The 24,771-nt window shown below is 53.9% G+C and overlaps 2 long non-coding RNA genes across 2 annotated transcripts; both read left to right on the top strand.

Annotated features, from left to right (window-relative positions):
* Nucleotides 1-5,933: 5,933 nt before the first annotated feature.
* On the top strand, nucleotides 5,934-8,916 carry LOC134730538 (uncharacterized). Its single transcript, XR_010112327.1, has 3 exons — nucleotides 5,934-6,579; nucleotides 7,360-7,583; nucleotides 8,585-8,916. It is a non-coding gene; the product is annotated as an uncharacterized LOC134730538 (long non-coding RNA).
* A 954-nt stretch (nucleotides 8,917-9,870) lies between these two features.
* Nucleotides 9,871-19,243, top strand: LOC129397907 (uncharacterized). The gene is made up of 6 exons (XR_010112336.1): nucleotides 9,871-10,516; nucleotides 11,297-11,520; nucleotides 12,522-13,930; nucleotides 14,932-17,296; nucleotides 17,496-17,564; nucleotides 18,733-19,243. It is a non-coding gene; the product is annotated as an uncharacterized LOC129397907 (long non-coding RNA).
* Nucleotides 19,244-24,771: the final 5,528 nt, after the last annotated feature.

Raw genomic sequence — 24,771 nt, 5'->3', positions numbered from 1 at the left:
GCCTCTCGGGGGGTGCCTCCCCCCCCTGTGATGGGGGTCCTAAGAGCCAGGAGCAGAAGAGGGGCTGGCTCTCTGTACCCGCCTCGCGGGGGGTGCCTCCCCCCCTGTGATGGGGGTCCTAAGAGCCAGGAGCAGAAGAGGGGCTGGCTCTCTGTACCCGCCTCGTGGGGGGCGCCTCCCCCCCCTGCGATGGGGGTCCTAAGGGCCATTGGGGGAAGAGGGGCTGGCTCTGAGACCCCGCCTCGCTGGGGGTGCCTCCCCCCCCTGCGATGGGGGTCCTAAGGGCCAGTGGGAGAAGAGGGGCTGGCTCTGAGAACCCGCCTCACGGGGGTTGCCTCCGCCCCTGCGATGGGGGTCCTAAGGGCCAGTGGGGGAAGGGGGGCTGGCTCTCTGTACCCGCCTCTCGGTGGGTGCCTCCCCCCCCTGTGATGGGGGTCCTAAGAGCCAGGAGCAGAAGAGGGGCTGGCTCTCTATACCCGCCTCGCGGGGGTGCCTCCACCCCCGGGATGGGGTTTCTAAGAGCCAGAAGGCTTAGAGGGGCTGGCTCTTTGTACCCGCTTGGCGGGGGGTGCCACCCCCCCCCCGTGATGGGGGTCCTAAGAGCCAGAATGCTTAGAGGGGCTGGCTCTCAGTCTCCGCCTCGTGGGGGGTGCTGGCTCTCTGTACCCGCCTCTCGGTGGGTGCCTCTCCCCCCTGTGATGGGGGTCCTAAGAGCCAGGAGCAGAAGAGGGGCTGGCTCTCTATACCCGCCTCGCGGGGGGTGCCTCCACCCCCGGGATGGGGTTTCTAAGAGCCAGAAGGCTTAGAGGGGCTGGCTCTCTGTACCCGCTTCGCGGGGGGTGCCTCCCCCCCCCGTGATGGGTGTCCTAAGAGCCAGAAGGCTTAGAGGGGCTGGCTCTCAGTCTCCGCCTCGTGGGGGGTGCCTCCCCCCCTGCGATGGGGGTCCTAAGGGCCAGTGGGGGAAGAGGGACTGGCTCTGAGACCCCGCCTCGCTGGAGGTGCCTCCTCCCCCTGCGATGTGGGTCCTAAGAGCCAGGGGGGGATGAGGGGCTGGCTCTCAGTGCCCGCCTCTCGGGGAGTGCCTCCCCTTCCTGTGATGGGGGTCCTAAGAGCCAGGAGGGGAAGAGGGGCTGGCTTTCAGTCACCACAGCTTGGGGGGCCTTTATGTTCTGGTTTTTCCCAAGAGTCAGCTGATTTGCTTCTTGTACTAGCACGGCAGTTGCTGCCAAGGCCCTCAAACAGGGGGGCCATCCTTTAGAAACCCTGTCTAGCTGTTTAGAGAGGTAGGCCACCGGCCTCAGCCAGGGCCCCACAGTTTGGGTTTAAAGTCCAGCTGCCATCTTTTCTCTGACGCATACAGTGGAAAAGGCTTTGTGAGATCCGCTAGCCCCTGGGCTGGGGCTTTCAGAAGTTTTTCCTTTAAGTCATGAAAGACTTGCTGTTGTTGGAATCCCCATTCCAAATGTTCCCGGTCCCCGCCCCCTTTGTGACGTCATACAAAGGCGTGGCTAATACTGCAAAGTTGGGCTCCGCAGTCTACAAAACCCCACAGCTCCTAGGAATTCTCTCACCAGCCTTCTGCCCTTAGGCTCCGGAAGATTGCGAATGACCTGCTTTCTTTCGGATCCCGGGCTGCTTTCGGACACCTGTCGAATAGTAAATCCCAAGTAAGCTACCTGCGGTCGTCGGCAGATCTGAGTTTTCTTCTTGGACACCTAATACCCACAGCCCTCCAGGTCGGTCCTAAGGGTCTTAGAATCCTTGATGGGGGTCATAAGCCAGGGGGGGAAGAGGGACTGGCTCTCAGTCCCCGCCTCGCGGGGTGTGCCTCCCCCGTGTGATGGGGATCCTCAGAGTTGGGCGAGGAAGAAGGGCTGGCTCTCAGTCCCCGCCTCGCGGGGTGTGCCTCCCTCGTGTGATGGGGATCCTCAGAGTTGGGCGAGGAAGAAGGGCTGGCTCTCAGTCACCGCCTCGCGGGGGGTGCCTCCCCTCCCTGCGATGGGGGTCCTAAGAGCCAGGGGGGAAAGAGCGGCTGGCTCTCAGTCCCCGCCTCGCGGGGGGTGCCTCCCCCCCTGCGATGGGGGTCCTAAGAGAAATGGAGGGAAGAGGGGCTGGCTCTCAGTCCCCGCCACGAGGGGGTGCCTCCCCCCCTGCGATGGGGGTCCCAAGAGCCAGGGGGGGAAGAGCGGCTGGCTCTAAGTCCGCGCCTCGCCAGGGGTGCATCCCCCCACTGCGATGCGGGTCCTAAGAGCCAGGGGGGAAGAGGGGCTGGCTCAGTCCCCGCCTCGCGGGGGGTGGCTCGCTCCGCTGAGATGGGCATCCTAAGAGCCAGGGGAGAAAGAGGGGGAGAGGATGATAATTTCAGCATCGCAGGCTGTGTTCACCCAGCCTGTTAAATTGTTATTAGTATCCTGAAAGGGAGAGGATGATATTACTCCCCATAACAGACAGATATGACTCCCCATCGTAGAGCACGAGGTGTACACCCGCCCTGTGATTTTCTTCCTCATATTCACAGACCGAGAGGTTGATGTCACTCCCAATATCGGAGGAAGTATACAGCCCCGTGTGAGATGTTCCTTAATGATATTCCACGGCGGAGGGGGTGATATGACTACATACATGGCAGAAAGTGGAAACCCCCCAGGGATATTATTCCCACGATACTGGAGGGAAGAAGATGATGTTACTTTCAATATGACAAAAGGTGGATGAAGTGGTGGACTGCCCCTCCACACCTGTGAGTATTTCTAGTTGGGTGGGACGAGAGACTGAGAAAAGAAATAAGACACAGAGAGAAAGTGTAAAGATACAACAGTGGGTCCAGGGGACCGGCGCTCAGCACACCAAGGACCTGCACCGGCACCAGCCTCTGAGTTCCCTCAGTTTCTATTGATTATGATTTTCATTATTTTAGCAGAAAGGAATGTCGTAGGAGAGCAGGGTGATGATAAGGAGAGAGTCAGCAGAAGACATGTGAGCAAAAGAATCCATGTCATAATTAGGTTCAAGGGAAGGTACTATGACTGGACGTGCACGTAAGCCAGATTTGTTTCTCTGCACCCAAACATCTCAGTGGAGTAAAGAAGAACAAGGCAGTGTTACTGCAAACATGTCTGGCCTCCCGCCACAGGGCAGCTTTTCTCCTATCTCAGAGTTGAACGAATGTACAATCGGGTTTAACACCGAGATATTCAGTTCCCAGGGGCAAGCAGGAGATAGTGGCCTTCCTCCATCTCAGCTGGAAGAGGCTTCCCTCTTTTACTAATCCACCTCAGCACAGACCCATTACGGGTGTCGGGCTGGGGGACAGTCAGGTCTTTCTCATCCCATGAGGCTATATTTCAGACTATCACATGGGGAGAAAGCTTGGACAATACCCTGCTTTCAAGGGCAGAGGTCCCTGCGGCTTTCCACAGTGCACTGTGTCCCCGGTTTATTGAGACTAGAGAATGGCGATGACTTTTACCAAGTATACTGCTGGTAAACATTTTGTAAACAAGGCACGTCCTGCACAGCCCTACATCCCTTAAACTTTGATTTTATACAACACATGTTTTTGTGAGCTCCAGGTTGGGTCAAAGTGGCTGGGGCCAAGCGGCTAGGGCAAAGCTACAAATTAACAACATCTCAGCAAAGCAATTGTTTAAAGGACAGGTCTTTTTCAAAATGGAGTCTCTTATGTCTTTCCTTTCTACATGGACACAGTGACAGTCTGATCTCTCTTTCTTTTCCCTACAGGTGGACACACCCCCACTGATATTCCTTCTAATTGCAACGTGGGAGAGGAGGATATGACACGCGATATCGCAGGGAGCAGAAACACCCCTGTGATACTGTTCTTCCTATTCAGGGAGGAAGAGGATGATATTACTCCCAACACAGACGGGTGTACACCCTCTGTACACCGAGTGTGTACACCCGTCTGTGAAAGAGATCCTAATCTCCAGAGGGGGAGATGATATTACTCACAATATGCTAAAGAGGCTGTGAGTCCACGGAGGATCCTCAGAGCCAGCGGGGGAAGAGAGGCTGGCTCTGACACCCCGCCTCGCTGGGGGTGCCTCCCCCCACTGCGATGGGGGTCCTAAGAGCCAGTGGGGGAAGAGGGGCTGGCTCTGAGACCCCGCCTCGCTGGGGGTGCCTCCCCCCACTGCGATGGGGGTCCTAAGAGCCAGTGGGGGAAGATGGGCTGGCTCTGAGACCCCGCCTCGCGGGGGGTGCCTCCCCCCCCTGCGATGGGGGTCCTACGGGCCAGTGGGGGAAGAGGGGCTGGCTCTGAGACCCCGCCTCGCTGGGGGTGCCTACCCCCCCTGCGATGGGGGTCCTAAGGGCCAATGGGGGAAGAGGGGCTGGCTCTGAGAACCCGCCTCACGGGGGGTGCCTCCCCCCCTTGCGATGGGGTTCCTAAGGGCCAGTGGGGGAAGAGGGGCTGGCTCTCTGTACCAGCCTTGCGGGGGGTGCCTCCCCCCCCGTGATGGGGGTCCTAAGAGCCAGAAGGCTTAGAGGGGCTGGCTCTCTGTACCCGCCTTGCGGGGGGTGCCTCCCCCCCCATGATGGGGGTCCTGAGAGCCAGAAGGCTTAGAGGGGCTGGCTCTCAGTCTCTGCCTCGTGGGGGGTGCCTCCCCCCCTGCGATGGGGGTCCTAAGGGCCAGTGGGGGAAGAGGGGCTGGCTCTGAGACCCCGTCTCGCTGGGGGTGCCTCCCCCCACTGTGATGGGGGTCCTAAGAGCCAGTGGGGGAAGAGGGGCTGGCTCTGAGACCCCGCCTCGCTGGGGGTGCCTCCCCCCCTGCGATGGGGGTCCTAAGGGCCAGTGGGGGAAGGGGGGCTGGCTCTCTGTACCCGCCTCTCGGGGGGTGCCTCCCCCCCCGTGATGGGGGTCCTAAGAGCCAGGAGCAGAAGAGGGGCTGGCTCTCTGTACCCGCCTCGCGGGGGGTGCCTCCCCCCCTGTGATGGGGGTCCTAAGAGCCAGGAGCAGAAGAGGGGCTGGCTCTCTGTACCCGCCTCGTGGGGGGCGCCTCCCCCCCCTGCGATGGGGGTCCTAAGGGCCATTGGGGGAAGAGGGGCTGGCTCTGAGACCCCGCCTCGCTGGGGGTGCCTCCCCCCCCTGCGATGGGGGTCCTAAGGGCCAGTGGGAGAAGAGGGGCTGGCTCTGAGAACCCGCCTCACGGGGGTTGCCTCCGCCCCTGCGATGGGGGTCCTAAGGGCCAGTGGGGGAAGGGGGGCTGGCTCTCTGTACCCGCCTCTCGGTGGGTGCCTCCCCCCCCTGTGATGGGGGTCCTAAGAGCCAGGAGCAGAAGAGGGGCTGGCTCTCTATACCCGCCTCGCGGGGGTGCCTCCACCCCCGGGATGGGGTTTCTAAGAGCCAGAAGGCTTAGAGGGGCTGGCTCTTTGTACCCGCTTGGCGGGGGGTGCCACCCCCCCCCCGTGATGGGGGTCCTAAGAGCCAGAATGCTTAGAGGGGCTGGCTCTCAGTCTCCGCCTCGTGGGGGGTGCTGGCTCTCTGTACCCGCCTCTCGGTGGGTGCCTCTCCCCCCTGTGATGGGGGTCCTAAGAGCCAGGAGCAGAAGAGGGGCTGGCTCTCTATACCCGCCTCGCGGGGGGTGCCTCCACCCCCGGGATGGGGTTTCTAAGAGCCAGAAGGCTTAGAGGGGCTGGCTCTCTGTACCCGCTTCGCGGGGGGTGCCTCCCCCCCCCGTGATGGGTGTCCTAAGAGCCAGAAGGCTTAGAGGGGCTGGCTCTCAGTCTCCGCCTCGTGGGGGGTGCCTCCCCCCCTGCGATGGGGGTCCTAAGGGCCAGTGGGGGAAGAGGGACTGGCTCTGAGACCCCGCCTCGCTGGAGGTGCCTCCTCCCCCTGCGATGTGGGTCCTAAGAGCCAGGGGGGGATGAGGGGCTGGCTCTCAGTGCCCGCCTCTCGGGGAGTGCCTCCCCTTCCTGTGATGGGGGTCCTAAGAGCCAGGAGGGGAAGAGGGGCTGGCTTTCAGTCACCACAGCTTGGGGGGCCTTTATGTTCTGGTTTTTCCCAAGAGTCAGCTGATTTGCTTCTTGTACTAGCACGGCAGTTGCTGCCAAGGCCCTCAAACAGGGGGGCCATCCTTTAGAAACCCTGTCTAGCTGTTTAGAGAGGTAGGCCACCGGCCTCAGCCAGGGCCCCACAGTTTGGGTTTAAAGTCCAGCTGCCATCTTTTCTCTGACGCATACAGTGGAAAAGGCTTTGTGAGATCCGCTAGCCCCTGGGCTGGGGCTTTCAGAAGTTTTTCCTTTAAGTCATGAAAGACTTGCTGTTGTTGGAATCCCCATTCCAAATGTTCCCGGTCCCCGCCCCCTTTGTGACGTCATACAAAGGCGTGGCTAATACTGCAAAGTTGGGCTCCGCAGTCTACAAAACCCCACAGCTCCTAGGAATTCTCTCACCAGCCTTCTGCCCTTAGGCTCCGGAAGATTGCGAATGACCTGCTTTCTTTCGGATCCCGGGCTGCTTTCGGACACCTGTCGAATAGTAAATCCCAAGTAAGCTACCTGCGGTCGTCGGCAGATCTGAGTTTTCTTCTTGGACACCTAATACCCACAGCCCTCCAGGTCGGTCCTAAGGGTCTTAGAATCCTTGATGGGGGTCATAAGCCAGGGGGGGAAGAGGGACTGGCTCTCAGTCCCCGCCTCGCGGGGTGTGCCTCCCCCGTGTGATGGGGATCCTCAGAGTTGGGCGAGGAAGAAGGGCTGGCTCTCAGTCCCCGCCTCGCGGGGTGTGCCTCCCTCGTGTGATGGGGATCCTCAGAGTTGGGCGAGGAAGAAGGGCTGGCTCTCAGTCACCGCCTCGCGGGGGGTGCCTCCCCTCCCTGCGATGGGGGTCCTAAGAGCCAGGGGGGAAAGAGCGGCTGGCTCTCAGTCCCCGCCTCGCGGGGGGTGCCTCCCCCCCTGCGATGGGGGTCCTAAGAGAAATGGAGGGAAGAGGGGCTGGCTCTCAGTCCCCGCCACGAGGGGGTGCCTCCCCCCCTGCGATGGGGGTCCCAAGAGCCAGGGGGGGAAGAGCGGCTGGCTCTAAGTCCGCGCCTCGCCAGGGGTGCATCCCCCCACTGCGATGCGGGTCCTAAGAGCCAGGGGGGAAGAGGGGCTGGCTCAGTCCCCGCCTCGCGGGGGGTGGCTCGCTCCGCTGAGATGGGCATCCTAAGAGCCAGGGGAGAAAGAGGGGGAGAGGATGATAATTTCAGCATCGCAGGCTGTGTTCACCCAGCCTGTTAAATTGTTATTAGTATCCTGAAAGGGAGAGGATGATATTACTCCCCATACCAGACAGATATGACTCCCCATCGTAGAGCACGAGGTGTACACCCGCCCTGTGATTTTCTTCCTCATATTCAGAGACCGAGAGGTTGATGTCACTCCCAATATCGGAGGAAGTATACAGCCCCATGTGAGATGTTCCTTAATGATATTCCACGGCGGAGGGGGTGATATGACTACATACATGGCAGAAAGTGGAAACCCCCCAGGGATATTATTCCCACGATCCTGGAGGGAAGAAGATGATGTTACTTTCAATATGACAGAAGGTGGATGAAGTGGTGGACTGCCCCTCCACACCTGTGAGTATTTCTAGTTGGGTGGGACGAGAGACTGAGAAAAGAAATAAGACACAGAGAGAAAGTGTAAAGATACAACAGTGGGTCCAGGGGACCGGCGCTCAGCACACCAAGGACCTGCACCGGCACCAGCCTCTGAGTTCCCTCAGTTTCTATTGATTATGATTTTCATTATTTTAGCAGAAAGGAATGTCGTAGGAGAGCAGGGTGATGATAAGGAGAGAGTCAGCAGAAGACATGTGAGCAAAAGAATCCATGTCATAATTAGGTTCAAGGGAAGGTACTATGACTGGACGTGCACGTAAGCCAGATTTGTTTCTCTGCACCCAAACATCTCAGTGGAGTAAAGAAGAACAAGGCAGTGCTACTGCAAACATGTCTGGCCTCCCGCCACAGGGCAGCTTTTCTCCTATCTCAGAGTTGAACGAATGTACAATCGGGTTTTACACCGAGACATTCAGTTCCCAGGGGCAAGCAGGAGATAGTGGCCTTCCTCCATCTCAGCTGCAAGAGGCTTCCCTCTTTTACTAATCCACCTCAGCACAGACCCATTACGGGTGTCGGGCTGGGGGACAGTCAGGTCTTTCTCATCCCATGAGGCTATATTTCAGACTATCACATGGGGAGAGAGCTTGGACAATACCCTGCTTTCAAGGGCAGAGGTCCCTGCGGCTTTCCACAGTGCACTGTGTCCCCGGTTTATTGAGACTAGAGAATGGCGATGACTTTTACCAAGTATACTGCTGGTAAACATTTTGTTAACAAGGCACGTCCTGCACAGCCCTACATCCCTTAAACTTTGATTTTATACAACACATGTTTTTGTGAGCTCCAGGTTGGGTCAAAGTGGCTGGGGCCAAGCGGCTAGGGCAAAGCTACAAATTAACAACATCTCAGCAAAGCAATTGTTTAAAGGACAGGTCTTTTTCAAAATGGAGTCTCTTATGTCTTTCCTTTCTACATGGACACAGTGACAGTCTGATCTCTCTTTCTTTTCCCTACAGGTGGACACGCCCCCACTGATATTCCTTCTAATTGCAACGTGGGAGAGGAGGATATGACACGCGATATCGCAGGGAGTAGAAACACCCCTGTGATACTGTTCTTCATATTCAGGGAGGAAGAGGATGATATTACTCCCAATACAGACGGGTGTACACCCTCTGTACACCGAGGGTGTACACCCGTCTGTGAAAGAGTTCGTAATCTCCAGAGGGGGAGATGATATTACTCACAATATGGTAAAGAGGCTGTGAGTCCACGGAGGATCCTCAGAGCCAGCGGGGGAAGAGGGGCTGGCTCTGAGACCCCGCCTCGCTGGGGGTGCCTCCCCCCACTGCGATGGGGGTCCTAAGAGTCAGTGGGGGAAGAGGGGCTGGCTCTGAGACCCCGCCTCGCTGGGGGTGCCTCCCCCCCTGCGATGGGGGTCCTAAGGGCCAGTGGGGGAAGGGGGGCTGGCTCTCTGTACCCGCCTCTCGGGGGGTGCCTCCCCTTCCTGTGATGGGGGTCCTAAGAGCCAGGAGCAGAAGAGGGGCTGGCTCTCTGTACCCGCCTCGCGGGGGGTGCCTCCCCCTCCTGTGATGGGGGTCCTAAGAGCCAGGAGCAGAAGAGGGGCTGGCTCTCTGTACCCGCCTCGTGGGGGGCGCCTCCCCCCCCTGCGATGGGGGTCCTAAGGGCCATTGGGGGAAGAGGGGCTGGCTCTAAGACCCCGCCTCGCTGGGGGTGCCTCCCCCCCCTGCGATGGGGGTCCTAAGGGCCAGTGGGGGAAGAGGGGCTGGCTCTGAGAACCCGCCTCACGGGGGTTGCCTCCGCCCCTGCGATGGGGGTCCTAAGGGCCAGTGGGGGAAGGGGGGCTGGCTCTCTGTACCCGCCTCTCGGTGGGTGCCTCCCCCCCCTGTGATGGGGGTCCTAAGAGCCAGGAGCAGAAGAGGGGCTGGCTCTCTATACCCGCCTCGCGGGGGGTGCCTCCACCCCCGGGATGGGGTTTCTAAGAGCCAGAAGGCTTAGAGGGGCTGGCTCTCTGTACCCGCTTCGCGGGGGGTGCCTCCCCCCCCGTGATGGGTGTCCTAAGAGCCAGAAGGCTTAGAGGGGCTGGCTCTCAGTCTCCGCCTCGTGGGGGGTGCCTCCCCCCCTGCGATGGGGGTCCTAAGGGCCAGTGGGGGAAGAGGGACTGGCTCTGAGACCCCGCCTCGCTGGAGGTGCCTCCTCCCCCTGCGATGTGGGTCCTAAGAGCCAGGGGGGGATGAGGGGCTGGCTCTCAGTGCCCGCCTCTCGGGGAGTGCCTCCCCTTCCTGTGATGGGGGTCCTAAGAGCCAGGAGGGGAAGAGGGGCTGGCTTTCAGTCACCACAGCTTGGGGGGCCTTTATGTTCTGGTTTTTCCCAAGAGTCAGCTGATTTGCTTCTTGTACTAGCACGGCAGTTGCTGCCAAGGCCCTCAAACAGGGGGGCCATCCTTTAGAAACCCTGTCTAGCTGTTTAGAGAGGTAGGCCACCGGCCTCAGCCAGGGCCCCACAGTTTGGGTTTAAAGTCCAGCTGCCATCTTTTCTCTGACGCATACAGTGGAAAAGGCTTTGTGAGATCCGCTAGCCCCTGGGCTGGGGCTTTCAGAAGTTTTTCCTTTAAGTCATGAAAGACTTGCTGTTGTTGGAATCCCCATTCCAAATGTTCCCGGTCCCCGCCCCCTTTGTGACGTCATACAAAGGCGTGGCTAATACTGCAAAGTTGGGCTCCGCAGTCTACAAAACCCCACAGCTCCTAGGAATTCTCTCACCAGCCTTCTGCCCTTAGGCTCCGGAAGATTGCGAATGACCTGCTTTCTTTCGGATCCCGGGCTGCTTTCGGACACCTGTCGAATAGTAAATCCCAAGTAAGCTACCTGCGGTCGTCGGCAGATCTGAGTTTTCTTCTTGGACACCTAATACCCACAGCCCTCCAGGTCGGTCCTAAGGGTCTTAGAATCCTTGATGGGGGTCATAAGCCAGGGGGGGAAGAGGGACTGGCTCTCAGTCCCCGCCTCGCGGGGTGTGCCTCCCCCGTGTGATGGGGATCCTCAGAGTTGGGCGAGGAAGAAGGGCTGGCTCTCAGTCCCCGCCTCGCGGGGTGTGCCTCCCCCGTGTGATGGGGATCCTCAGAGTTGGGCGAGGAAGAAGGGCTGGCTCTCAGTCACCGCCTCGCGGGGGGTGCCTCCCCTCCCTGCGATGGGGGTCCTAAGAGCCAGGGGGGAAAGAGCGGCTGGCTCTCAGTCCCCGCCTCGCGGGGGGTGCCTCCCCCCCTGCGATGGGGGTCCTAAGAGAAATGGAGGGAAGAGGGGCTGGCTCTCAGTCCCCGCCACGAGGGGGTGCCTCCCCCCCTGCGATGGGGGTCCCAAGAGCCAGGGGGGGAAGAGCGGCTGGCTCTAAGTCCGCGCCTCGCCAGGGGTGCATCCCCCCACTGCGATGCGGGTCCTAAGAGCCAGGGGGGAAGAGGGGCTGGCTCAGTCCCCGCCTCGCGGGGGGTGGCTCGCTCCGCTGAGATGGGCATCCTAAGAGCCAGGGGAGAAAGAGGGGGAGAGGATGATAATTTCAGCATCGCAGGCTGTGTTCACCCAGCCTGTTAAATTGTTATTAGTATCCTGAAAGGGAGAGGATGATATTACTCCCCATACCAGACAGATATGACTCCCCATCGTAGAGCACGAGGTGTACACCCGCCCTGTGATTTTCTTCCTCATATTCAGAGACCGAGAGGTTGATGTCACTCCCAATATCGGAGGAAGTATACAGCCCCATGTGAGATGTTCCTTAATGATATTCCACGGCGGAGGGGGTGATATGACTACATACATGGCAGAAAGTGGAAACCCCCCAGGGATATTATTCCCACGATCCTGGAGGGAAGAAGATGATGTTACTTTCAATATGACAGAAGGTGGATGAAGTGGTGGACTGCCCCTCCACACCTGTGAGTATTTCTAGTTGGGTGGGACGAGAGACTGAGAAAAGAAATAAGACACAGAGAGAAAGTGTAAAGATACAACAGTGGGTCCAGGGGACCGGCGCTCAGCACACCAAGGACCTGCACCGGCACCAGCCTCTGAGTTCCCTCAGTTTTTATTGATTATGATTTTCATGATTTTAGCAGAAAGGAATGTCGTAGGAGAGCAGGGTGATGATAAGGAGAGAGTCAGCAGAAGACATGTGAGCAAAAGAATCTATGTCATAATTAGGTTCAAGGGAAGGTACTATGACTGGACGTGCACGTAAGCCAGATTTGTTTCTCTGCACCCAAACATCTCAGTGGAGTAAAGAAGAACAAGGCAGTGCTACTGCAAACATGTCTCGCCTCCCGCCACAGGGCAGCTTTTCTCCTATCTCAGAGTTGAACGAATGTACAATCGGGTTTTACACCGAGACATTCAGTTCCCAGGGGCAAGCAGGAGATAGTGGCCTTCCTCCATCTCAGCTGCAAGAGGCTTTCCTCTTTTACTAATCCACCTCAGCACAGACCCATTACGGGTGTCGGGCTGGGGGACAGTCAGGTCTTTCTCATCCCATGAGGCTATATTTCAGACTATCACATGGGGAGAGAGCTTGGACAATACCCTGCTTTCAAGGGCAGAGGTCCCTGCGGCTTTCCACAGTGCACTGTGTCCCCGGTTTATTGAGACTAGAGAATGGCGATGACTTTTACCAAGTATACTGCTGGTAAACATTTTGTTAACAAGGCACGTCCTGCACAGCCCTACATCCCTTAAACTTTGATTTTATACAACACATGTTTTTGTGAGCTCCAGGTTGGGTCAAAGTGGCTGGGGCCAAGCGGCTAGGGCAAAGCTACAAATTAACAACATCTCAGCAAAGCAATTGTTTAAAGGACAGGTCTTTTTCAAAATGGAGTCTCTTATGTCTTTCCTTTCTACATGGACACAGTGACAGTCTGATCTCTCTTTCTTTTCCCTACAGGTGGACACGCCCCCACTGATATTCCTTCTAATTGCAACGTGGGAGAGGAGGATATGACACGCGATATCACAGGGAGCAGAAACACCCCTGTGATACTGTTCTTCATATTCAGGGAGGAAGAGGATGCCAGTGGGGGAAGGGGGGCTGGCTCTCTGTACCCGCCTCTCGGGGGGTGCCTCCCCCCCCTGTGATGGGGGTCCTAAGAGCCAGGAGCAGAAGAGGGGCTGGCTGTCTGTACCCGCCTCGCGGGGGGTTCCTCCCCCCCTGTGATGGGGGTCCTAAGAGCCAGGAGCAGAAGAGGGGCTGGCTCTCTGTACCCGCCTGGTGGGGGGCGCCTCCCCCCCCTGCGATGGGGGTCCTAAGGGCCATTGGGGGAAGAGGAGCTGGCTCTGAGACCCCGCCTCGCTGGGGGTGCCTCCCCCCCTGCGATGGGGGTCCTAAGGGCCAGTGGGGGAAGAGGGGCTGGCTCTGAGAACCCGCCTCACGGGGGTTGCCTCCTCCCCCTGCGATGGGGGTCCTAAGGGCCAGTGGGGGAAGGGGGGCTGGCTCTCTGTAACCGCCTCTCGGTGGGTGCCTCCCCCCCCTGTGATGGGGGTCCTAAGAGCCAGGAGCAGAAGAGGGGCTGGCTCTCTATACCCTCCTCGCGGCGGGTGCCTCCACCCCCGGGATGGGGTTTCTAAGAGCCAGAAGGCTTAGAGGGGCTGGCTCTCTGTACCCGCTTCGCGGGGGGTGCCTCCCCCCCTGCGATGGGGGTCCTAAGAGAAATGGAGGGAAGAGGGGCTGGCTCTCAGTCCCCGCCACGAGGGGGTGCCTCCCCCTCTGCGATGGGGGTCCCAAGAGCCAGGGGGGGAAGAGCGGCTGGCTCTAAGTCCGCGCCTCGCCAGGGGTGCATCCCCCCACTGCGTTGGGGGTCCTAAGAGCCAGGGGGGAAGAGGGGCTGGCTCAGTCCCCACCTCGCGGGGGGTGGCTCGCTCCGCTGAGATGGGCATCCTAAGAGCCAGGGGAGAAAGAGGGGGAGAGGATGATAATTTCAGCATCGCAGGCTGTGTTCACCCAGCCTGTTAAATTGTTATTAGTATCCTGAAAGGGAGAGGATGATATTACTCCCCATAACAGACAGATATGACTCCCCATCGTAGAGCACGAGGTGTACACCCGCCCTGTGATTTTCTTCCTCATATTCAGAGACCGAGAGGTTGATGTCACTCCCAATATTGGTGGATGTATACAGCCCCATGTGAGATGTTCCTTAATGATATTCCACGGCGGAGGGGGTGATATGACTACATACATGGCAGAAAGTGGAAACCCCCCAGGGATATTATTCCCACGATCCTGGAGGGAAGAAGATGATGTTACTTTCAATATGACAGAAGGTGGATGAAGTGGTGGACTGCCCCTCCACACCTGTGAGTATTTCTAGTTGGGTGGGACGAGAGTCTGAGAAAAGAAATAAGACACAGAGAGAAAGTGTAAAGATACAACAGTGGGTCCAGGGGACCGGCGCTCAGCACACCAAGGACCTGCACCGGCACCAGCCTCTGAGTTCCCTCAGTTTTTATTGATTATGATTTTCATGATTTTAGCAGAAAGGAATGTTGTAGGAGAGCAGGGTGATGATAAGGAGAGAGTCAGCAGAAGACATGTGAGCAAAAGAATCCATGTCATAATTAGGTTCAAGGGAAGGTACTATGACTGGACGTGCACGTAAGCCAGATTTGTTTCTCTCCACCCAAACATCTCAGTGGAGTAAAGAAGAACAAGGCAGTGTTACTGCAAACATGTCTGGCCTCCCGCCACAGGGCAGCTTTTCTCCTATCTCAGAGTTGAACGAATGTACAATCGGGTTTTACACCGAGACATTCAGTTCCCAGGGGCAAGCAGGAGACAGTGGCCTTCCTCCATCTCAGCTGCAAGGGGCTTTCCTCTTTTACTAATTCACCTCAGCACAGACCCATTACGGGTGTCGGGCTGGGGGACAGTCAGGTCTTTCTCATCCCATGAGGCTATATTTCAGACTACCACATGGGGAGAAAGCCTGGACAATACCCTGCTTTCAAGGGCAGAGGTCCCTGCGGCTTTCCACAGTGCACTGTGTCCCCGGTTTATTGAGACTAGAGAATGGCGATGACTTTTACCAAGTATACTGCTGGTAAACATTTTGTTAACAAGGCACGTCCTGCACAGCCCTACATCCCTTAAACTTTGATTTTATACAACACATGTTTTTGTGAGCTCCAGGTTGGGTCAAAGTGGCTGGGGCCAAGCGGCTAGGGCAAAGCTACAAATTAACAACATCTCAGCAAAGCAATTGTTTAAAGGACAGGTCTTTTTCAAAATGGAGTCTCTTATGTCTTTCCTTTCTACATGGACACAGTGACAGTCTGATCTCTCTTTCTTTTCCCTACAGGTGGACACGCCCCCACTGATATTCCTTCTAATTGCAACGTGGGAGAGGAGGATATGACACGCGATATCGCAGGGAGCAGAAACACCCCTGTGATACTGTTCTTCATATTCAGGGAGGAAGAGGATGATATTACTCCCAATACAGACGGGTGTACACCCTCTGTACACCGAGGGTGTACACCCGTCTGTGAAAGAGTTCGTAATCTCCAGAGGGGGAGATGATATTACTCACAATATGGTAAAGAGGCTGTGAGTCCACGGAGGATCCTCAGAGCCAGCGGGGGAAGAGGGGCTGGCTCTGAGACCCCGCCTCGCTGGGGGTGCCTCCCCCCACTGCGATGGGGGTCCTAAGAGCCAGTGGGGGAAGAGGGGCTGGCTCTGAGACCCCGCCTCGCTGGGGGTGCCTCCCCCCCCTGCGATGGGGGTCCTACGGGCCAGTGGGGGAAGAGGGACTGGCTCTGAGAACGCGCCTCACGGGGGGTGCCTCCGCCCCCTGCGATGGGGTTCCTAAGAGCCAGTGGGGGAAGAGTGGCTGTCTCTCAGTCACCGCCTCGTGGGGCATGCCTCCTCCCCCTGCGATGCGGTTCCTAAGAGCCAGGGGGGGAAGAGGGGTTGGCTCTGAGTCCCCGCCTCACCGGGGGTGCCTCTCCCCCCTGCGATGGTGGTCCTAAGAGCCAGGAGCAGAAGAGGGTCTGGCTCTCTGTGCCCGCCTCGCGTGGGGTGCCTCCGTCCCCTGTGATGGGGGTCCTAAGAGCCAGAAGGCTTAGAGGGGCTGGCTCTGAGACCACGCCTCGCGAAGTGCCTCCCCACCTTGCGATCGGGGTCCCAAGAGCCAGGGGGGAAGAGGGCCTGGCTGTCAGTCCCCGCCTCACCGGGGGTGCCTCTCCCCCCTGCGATGGGGTTCCTAAGGTCCAGAAGGCTTAGAGGGGCTGGCTCTGAGACCACGCCTCGCGCGGGGTGCCTCCCCACCTTGCGATCGGGGTCCCAAGAGCCAGGGGGGAAGAGGGGCTGGCTCTCTTGGTGGATGATTCTTTTTGCATTCTCAGGCAATTTTCTTTTTTCTTTCTTTTTTTTTTTTTGAGACTTGAGTCTTGCTCTGTTGCCCATGCTTTGCTGGATCTCGGGTGACTGCAACCACTGCCTCCCAGGTTCAAGAGATTCTCCTGCCTCTGCCTCCTGAGTAGCTGGGACTAGAGGCGTGTGTCACCACACCCAGCTAATTTTTGTATTTTTAGTAGAGATGGGGTTTCACCATGTTTGCCAGGATGGTCTCTATCTCCTGACCTTGTGATCCACCCACCTCAGCCTCCCAAGGTGCTGGGATTGCAGGTGCGAGCCACCGGGTCCAGTCTCTCAGGCGATTTTCATACCGGCATACTCTGATCACTACTGCGTTAAACAGTCAATGAGGGTAAGTATTATCTTCAGATTTCCAGAGCTGTGTCTCTGTACAGCCCTCTCCTCCTCAATATTCTGCCCTATGAATTCTAGCCACATTGGCCTTCCCAGACTCAGAGTTCTGTCCTCTCAACTCAGGAAGATCTCTGAGCTCCATCTGCATTCTTTCTTCCTGTGCTGTGGCCTGGAAAGTTTTCTAAGGTGTTTGGGAGGTCAATTGTGGGGCTATCCTCATTTGTTTCTCATTTCTTGAGGATCACTGCCTTTTGATGCTTGATTCCAGTGATTGATTCCCTTTGTTGCTTGAGGTCCATAGTTTCATATATTTTGTCCAGTATTTTTGTTGTTTTAGGTCAGAAAGTAATTTTGGTCTCTGTTACTCCATCTTGGCCAGAAGTGTAATACCTAAGCATTTACACATCAAAATACTGCACACATAATTTTAGTTTAAGCTACTTTTAAAAAAATCTCCTTCATTTTCCATTTAGCATTCTATTTAGGGTATTACATTGGTTTTTTTTGAAATTCTGTTATTGGCAGTTTCTATTGCCTATCAATCCCATTTAAAGATAGTGCATAGGGTATTCTAAAATAGCTGTTAAGCAGAGAGAAAATTGGGCCTGATAGGGTGAGAATCACAGCTCTAATACCTAGAGTGACCTTATAATGTATTGTCCAAAGGAGATATTTTTGACAGTGAAAGAGGGTGTTGTTAGTAATTATATCAGGACCATGGCCTAAACCAGGACTATCCCAGGCAGCCTGGGACATATTTGTACCCCATCTCTATTTAATGCCTTTATACAATTCTTTACTTAATTCTACCAGCCTTTATTGAGCCTGCTTTCTTTGTCTAGCTGAGTGCCACGTGCTGACATCACTAAGATCAATACAGCAAACTCTGAAAGATGGACAGAGAGACAGGAGATGGTCCTTTATAATGCAGTGTGATCTGTGCTGCAATAGAGGTGAGCACAAGGGCCTTACGAAGGCTCAATGAAGAGCATGCTTGACTGCAGGGGAGGGTACTTAGGTTAGAAAAGATGAGTCGAAGTATGTTCATAGGGAGCATGGGGTGAGAGGTGGTGGGAAAGGTGTTCTAGACAGTGTGTGTCAAGGCCAAGAGCCAGGGGAACACAGGTGGGGCTTCTTTTTTTTTCTTCTAAGATGGAAGAGTGTTCTGATCGGCTGGAAAACAACGCACATGGGAAGCTGTACAGAAATGAGTGGGGAAAGGTAATACTTAACAGCAACAGCAGTTAATATTTAGTGCCCACTTACGACATGCTGGACAGAGTTCCGGGTACTCTGAACATATTCGCTCATTTAATCTTTACAACAACCCTATGAGGTAGGTACTATTATTATCCCCATTTTCAGGTGAGGAATCTGAGGCACAGAGAGAGTAAGTATGTTGCCCAGGGCCACGCACCAAGTATGTGGTAGGTCCTGGAGTTGAATGCAGAGCCCCTCCACTCTAAACTCCTGAAAGCCAGATGCTACAAGGCATTCTTATTCCAAGTGGAGGAATGCTAAGGACAGCATCCTGCAGGTGACCAGGAAACCCTGAAGCATTCAAAGCAGGGGAATGGCTTAAAACAAGGTGGTATAAGAAAGTGCTCCCAGAGCAGCATGAAAGTCTGGTGTAGTGGAGGTCTCCGCTAGCCACAAGAAGTGGTAAGAGGCTGAGCTGAAGCAGCTGCAGCAGGGATGCAGAGGATACATTCCCCAAACCCTTATGGGCAGAGTCCTTTGGCTTCAGTGACCACGGCCAAGGGTGCAGAGGAGAAGCCCAAGAAGATGCCAGGTGTCTGGCTTATGCCCCTGTGTGAACGTGAAGCCTCTCATTGACATGCAGGTTACAGGAGGAAAAGCAGGTTTATTTGGGAAGGAGGCTTCTAGACCATGACTTCCATTTTAGCCGTGTAGTTTTTGAAGTGCTTGTACAAGTTCTAGGTGGAAATGTCCAGGAGGCAGTGGGGAACTCAAAGTAGATCTCAGGAGAGAGGCTTAGGCCAGAGGGCTTGGGGAATCATCAGCATGGGGGTGGGAGGAGAGCTGGTATTTGGATGAGATTGCAGTGGAGCATGAACAGAGTGGGAAAAGGTGGTGATGAACCCAGGGACTCCAGTATGCGGTAGCTGGCTGTGAGATTAGGAAGCAATGAAGGAGGCCGAGAAGGATGTGGGGGAGAAGCATCAATAAGGAATAAATGAGTTGCACGTGCTCCAGAGAGTCCAAATAAAGACTGGATTTGGCTCTCGCAGGTCATACACGAAAGAATCTTGGAACCAAAAGGAAAACGGTGGTGGTTTAAAGGGTATATTCAGTTTCTAGGTCTGCTGTCACAAAATACCAGAAACTGGGTGTCTTGTTAAAACAACAGAAATTTTTTCTCTCACAGTTTTGGAAGCTAGAAGTTCAAAATGAGGTGTTGGCAGCACCATGCTCTCTCTGAATATGCTAGGAAGAATCTGCTCCATGCCTTTCCTTTCGCTTCTGGGGTTTCCTGCAAGCCCTGACATTCCTTGGCTTGTAGATGCATCACCCCAGTTTCCGCCCCCATCATCACATGGCCTCCTCTCTGTGTGTGCCTCTGCGTTCCCTCTATTCTTCTTCTAAGGACACCGACACCAGTCATAGTGGATTAAGGGTCCACTCCTAACTAATTACATCTGCAACAACCCTATTTCCAAATAAAGTCACATTCTAAGATTCCTAGGGAGAACATGAATTTTTGGGGGTGTGTGGATACTGTTCAACCTGGGACATGGAGTAAATAAATGGCAAGGAAGATTACAGATGACTTTAAGCTAAAGAGGGAGATAGGGTTAAATGTAGGACTTTTTTTTTTTTTTCCAGGACGGGAGAGGTTTAAACATGTTACTACATTGAATAAATGAAATAACCATGAACATGGAGTGGCTAAAGATTCTGAACTAAGTGCAAGTAATTGATAGCGCAAGCTCCCAAGGGGCTGGGGCCTGGAGTGCAGATGGATGGATCCACTGTGGGCAGAACTGGGGCGTGGGAGGGGTGTGCCGATGCAGATGTGTTTGAGTGTGGGGGGCCAGAAGCTGATTGGGGTGAAGCGTGACAGTGCAGCTCCAAGCCCACTGGAGGTGTTCACCAAGCAACTCAAGAGCAGATGGCAGAACGAGCAGCTGAAATAACAGCTTGTGAAATCAACCCTACTTTGTGGGGAGAGGATTGGTTAAGGATTCTAGCCATGAGAACCAAGAAGAGGAGGATAATCTGTTCATGCCTATTATGGGGCTTTGGGGGAGCAGTTTCAGCCTCAACCTGGAGAATGTTTTAGAAGGCCAGAGAAAGGAACCCTGCAAATCATGTGAGCTGGCCCCTCACTTTGAGATGAAGTGTCCATACAGCAGTAACGCCACCCTCTGTAGTGGTTCTAGAGTGTGGCAATCTGGAGGGGTCATTATGGAAAAGGGCTGAAGCATAAGAATGTAGGCCCAATACTGAGATAGAAAGAGGATTCTCTGAGATGACTTAGGCAGGGTGATGGTGGTGGAGGTGGGTGTAAGAAGCCCTCTGCTGCCTCAGTCCGAGCATGGAATTCAATTGGTCAAGAGCAGAGCCAATCACCATTTAGGCCCCCTTGTTAGCCTTAATTTATTCCTCAGGTATGGAGAATACTCCTCAAGATGCATTCCGAGTGTAAGCTACCTCTTCCTCAGCAGAGGACTGCCCTGCAGGTTTGCAGTTCTGTCATTTGGAAACTCCCTGATGTGTCCCTTGGCTCTTCCCATTCTTTTGCTTCAACACATTTCAAGACCAGGCACCTTAACTGCAGAAACAGCATGAAAAACAAGTAGGTTTCAGGAAAAATTATCCCAAGTGGAGTCTCTACTGTGCTCTGTTTATCAGATGTAAAGCTTAAAACAGTGTAAGAGTTTTTACAGAGTGTATTCATATCACCCCAGTTTTGGGTCCATAGACAGGGGCTTTTTCTAGATCAAACCGTTCAATTGTCCTGTTGATCCTGGCCTAAAATCTGAGTGGATAAAAAATATTTTAGGAGAGATGAGATTCTAACCCTCAATGGGAAAAAGCAGGGCTGAGCCCTAAGCCCACGTTTTTACACATATTTTACAATTGAATGTGTTGCACTACCGCTAGAACACTAGTTCTGAACCAGGGGCGATTTTGCTTTCCAGGGGACATTGGCAATGTCTGGAGACATTTTTTTTTCCATTTTCAAAAATTGTGGCAAAGCACATAACATAAAATTAGCCATTTGAACCATTTTCATGTGTATAGTTCAGCGGCACTAAGCACCTTCACACTGATGTGCAACCATCACCACCATCCATCCATAGAACTCTTTTCATTTTGCAAAACTGTAACTCTGTACCCATTAAACACTAACTCGCCATTTCCCTCTTCTCCCAGCCCCTGACAACCATCATTTGACTTTCTGTCTCCATGATTTTGACTACTCTAGGTACCTCAAATAAGTGGAATCATACTGTTGAGGGATTTTTGATGGTCACAACTTGGGATGGGGTGCTGCTGGTGTCTAGTGGGTAAAGGCTAGGGATGCCACTTAACATCCTGCAATGCACAGGATGGTCCCCACAAGAAAGCAATAACTAACCCCAAACATCAATCCTACCAAAATTGAGAAACTCTGAGCTAGAAAAATCCCATGAGTAATCTTACACCATGGAGTATCAGTCAATAGAGACTAGTTATGTTGCAATAAGAAACCACCTCCAAATTTCTGTGGTTTAAAACAACTTATATTTTTGCTCTAACATGGAGCATCCTTAATCAGCAATCCAGGCTGGTGGGAGTTCCATCCTGACCTGGGCTTCTACGATGACTGAAGCAGAACAAGGATCAGTGATAAATTGTGCACTGGCTTTTAAAGCTCCCATTGGAAGTGTCCAGGCCATTTTCGGTCACACTTTCTTGGCCAGATCAAATCACAGGTCCACATCTCACTTCAAAGGGAGGAAGGAAGTGCATTTTTACTCTGAGGAAATACAACCACCACACCTAGCAATTAAAAATAAACCTCATAGTGTTATCACCTGCTTGAAGTGCTGATATCAGAGAAAGCCTACCAGTAGGAGTGGTGCAGGCTGCAGGTTTTTGGTTTTGTCTTGTTTTGTTTTTGGAGACTGCACTCCAGCCTTAGTCTGTCATGCAGGCTGGAGTACAGTGGTGTCATCACAGCTTATTGCAGCCTTGACCTCCCCACACAAGCGATCCTCCCACTTCAGCCTCCTGAATAGTTGAGACTACAGGCCCGTGCCACCACGCCCGGTTAATTTTTGTATTTTTTTGTAGAGATGAGGTTTCACTATGTTGCCTAGACTGGTCTTAAACTCCTGGATGCAAGGGATCCACTTGCCTCGGCCTCCCAAAGTGCTGGGATTACAGGCGTGAGCCGCCATGCCTGGCCTAGAAGCTCATTCTTATTGGCCAGAAGCTAGAGAGTGATCTAAAGGCTCCAAGCCAGGCCAGACTGGTTTCAAGCCTTAGGGCTAGTGTATTAATGAATGAGGTTCGAGCTTCTATGGCATGGGAACTGAGGGGCACCACAACACTCAGCTTACTCAAGGGACCAATTCTAGCAGCCTTCGAAGGAGTCTGAAAAAGGTAGCCTTGAATTAGTTTCCGGGTGAAAAATATTTGTCCCAATTGAAGCAAGTACTACTAGTGACTGCCTCTGCTATGGAAGCAGGAGTTACCTGCTTACCTGTGAGCAATAGGATTTCTTGGGGTTGATTTTGCAGGAACATGTACCTCCATGTGGCCAAACAAGCAGGCTTGCTTAGATTTGCACCACAGGATATTAAAGTGGAAAGGAATCTTAAACATCTAATTGAGGGATGGCAAATTGGGTTCATTGTAAGGGTCACCTCTGACCCTTTGGTTGTGGCTGCTAGGAGCACTGGGTGGGAAGAATTCTGTAGTTTTTTCCAGAGAGAGACAGCCACGCTTCATTAGAGAGTCTAGTGGCCATGGAAGGGAGGGGGTGAGTTGTTGTGCTTGTAACAGGATTTTGCCATCCCTAGTTCTAATCTAACACTTTGAGAGCTGAGGCTCAGCTCCACGAGTGATTTATAGAGGTCCTTCCTTTATTGCTTTTGTGTCACCACATCTAGAATTAGGTCTTCTGCTTCCAAGAAAGTCAGCTGCCTCATTACCATGTAGCATAGTTAGATTCCCCATTTCACCTAGAAAATAAATATTTATTGAGGGCTGGCCAAGTGCGGTGGCTCACGCCTGTAATCCCCGCATTTTGGGAGGCCCAGGTGGATGGATCATTTGAGGTCAGGAGTTCGAGACCAGCCTGGCCAACATGGTGAAACCCTGTTTCTACTAAAAATACAAAAACTAGCCAGAAATCCCTTGAACCCAGGAGACGGAGGTTGCAGCGAGCCAAGATCGTACCACTGCACTCCAGCCTGGGCGGAAGAGAGAGATTCCGTCTCAAAAAATAAAATAAATAAATAAATAAATTCACAAAAATATTTATTGAGGGCCCACTTGGTTTTTAGCACTGAAATAGGAGCCGAACATAGAGCAGTGAATGAATAGGCCAAGTCCCTGCTCTTCTTGGCCTTACATTTTGGAGGAGGAGACAGATTAGTAATTATTAGGAGAATTATTAGTAATTATTAGGAGAAAGCAGGAAATTTCTGCTTTCATGGGTGGGATACCAGAAGGTAAATCATTATGCAAGGATATTTTTGGACAAGTTTCTATAGCATAGATGTATTTTAGGATGATTGGGGCTGTGTGTTGTGAGCACGGGATCTCTGAGGCAGTCAAAGGGCACCAGGAACCTCATCTCTTAAGACGTGCATGCACCGTAGGCTGCCGTTTGTGTCCCTCACTCTGGCCAAGCTCCCTTCTTCATCATGGCCTTTGCACTTGCTGTTCTCTGTCTGGGGAAGAATGCTCTTTCCCTAGAGATCCAAATGGCTCACTCCTTCAGTGTCTTCAAATCTCTGTCAAATATTACCTAAACAGAGAGGCTTTCCCTGGCCTCTAGAGGACAAAGTAGCACATTTTCTCACCCACTTACCCTGCTCATCCTTCTTTATAGCACCCCTCACCACCTGCTGTATTATTTATCGTTCAGCTTTCTCTCTAAAATGGAAGATCTATGAGAACAAGAACCTGTCTGCTCACTGAGGTGTTCCTCTAGAAAAAATGTCTGGCCCATAGCAGGTGCTTAATCAACAATTTTTGAAGGAAAAGTGGAGGAAAAAAAGATAGGAGAAAGCAAACTCATGAAGAAGAGTGCTTGGGTGGGGTGGGAGGAGAAGAGGGCAATGGATCCAGGCCCTACAGGAATTCACTGTTCAAGCAGAAAGTCCAGGGAAAGCCACATGGCCTCCTTCAATCGGATGAGCTGGAGCTGCTGACATCCCCTGCAACCTGGGAGCCAGTGCATGCAATGCTCCAGCTGGGTCTAAGGACAGAAGGAGGCTAATGAACAGCCACCTTCGGAGCAACAGGGTCACTTCAGTCCTCCCTGTTTACTTCCAAGCTGCTGGGAGTCTTATGCACATTTCCTCTTCTCACTTGCCTCTTCACATCACTAGCTGCCGCAGGAATTTATGGCTTAATTAAAGTGGGAAGCAGGGTTTATACATGTTTATATAAAGTTATATTTTCCTCCACCTCTTTGTTGGAAGAAAACTCAAATGTCAAAATTCTTAGGAGCCCAGGAGTTCGAGACTAGCCTGGGAAACATTGCAACCCCATCTCTACAAAGAATAAAAAAATTAGCTGGGAGTGGTGGTCCCAGCTACTTGGGAGGCTGAGGCAGGAGAATCATTTGAGCCCAGGAGGTTGAGGCTGCAGTGAGCCATGTTAGTGCCATTGCACTCCAGCCTGGGTGACAGAGTGAGATCTTGTTTAAAAATAAATAAATAAAGAAACACCTAGAAAGGACACTAGAGATAAATCTAGTTCGTGCTCCTTGTTTTCTATGGGAGGACACTGAGGTCCAGGGTCACACAACTCACAAATGGCCAGCCTACGGAAACCCTGTAAGAGGCAGAGTGTGAGGAAAAGGCAGGCACTTGTGATAACCCCACTGGTGGGCAGGAGCTAAGCCTCCATAGGTGGGGAAGGGAATTAACCCCAGGACACAGGCTCCAGTCTGGGGGCTTGAGATGCTCAGGGGACACCAGTTAGAACTAAGGCAGGAGGCCAAGGCAGAAGCTGTGCTCCTCTGCCTGGATGTATGAGGGCAGCAGAGGAAGAAGAGTTGGCAAAGCAGCCCAGAAACACATGAAGAGGAGGAGTGAATGTAAGTAGAGCATGCCAGAGATGGCAGATCAAGGCAGGGAGTTAAATTGAAGGAGGAGGCGGCCGCGGCCAAGGGTGCACAGTGATTCAAAGTTACAGTTGGTTATGGGCTGGGGAAACAGCTTCCTGTTTCACTGCTGTG

The sequence above is a fragment of the Pan paniscus genome, chromosome 5, assembly GCF_029289425.2.
Source record: "Pan paniscus chromosome 5, NHGRI_mPanPan1-v2.0_pri, whole genome shotgun sequence".
Taxonomy (NCBI): Eukaryota; Metazoa; Chordata; class Mammalia; order Primates; family Hominidae; genus Pan; species Pan paniscus.
The sequence above is the reverse complement of the archived record's forward strand: the minus strand, read 5'-3'. Positions and strand labels throughout refer to the sequence as shown.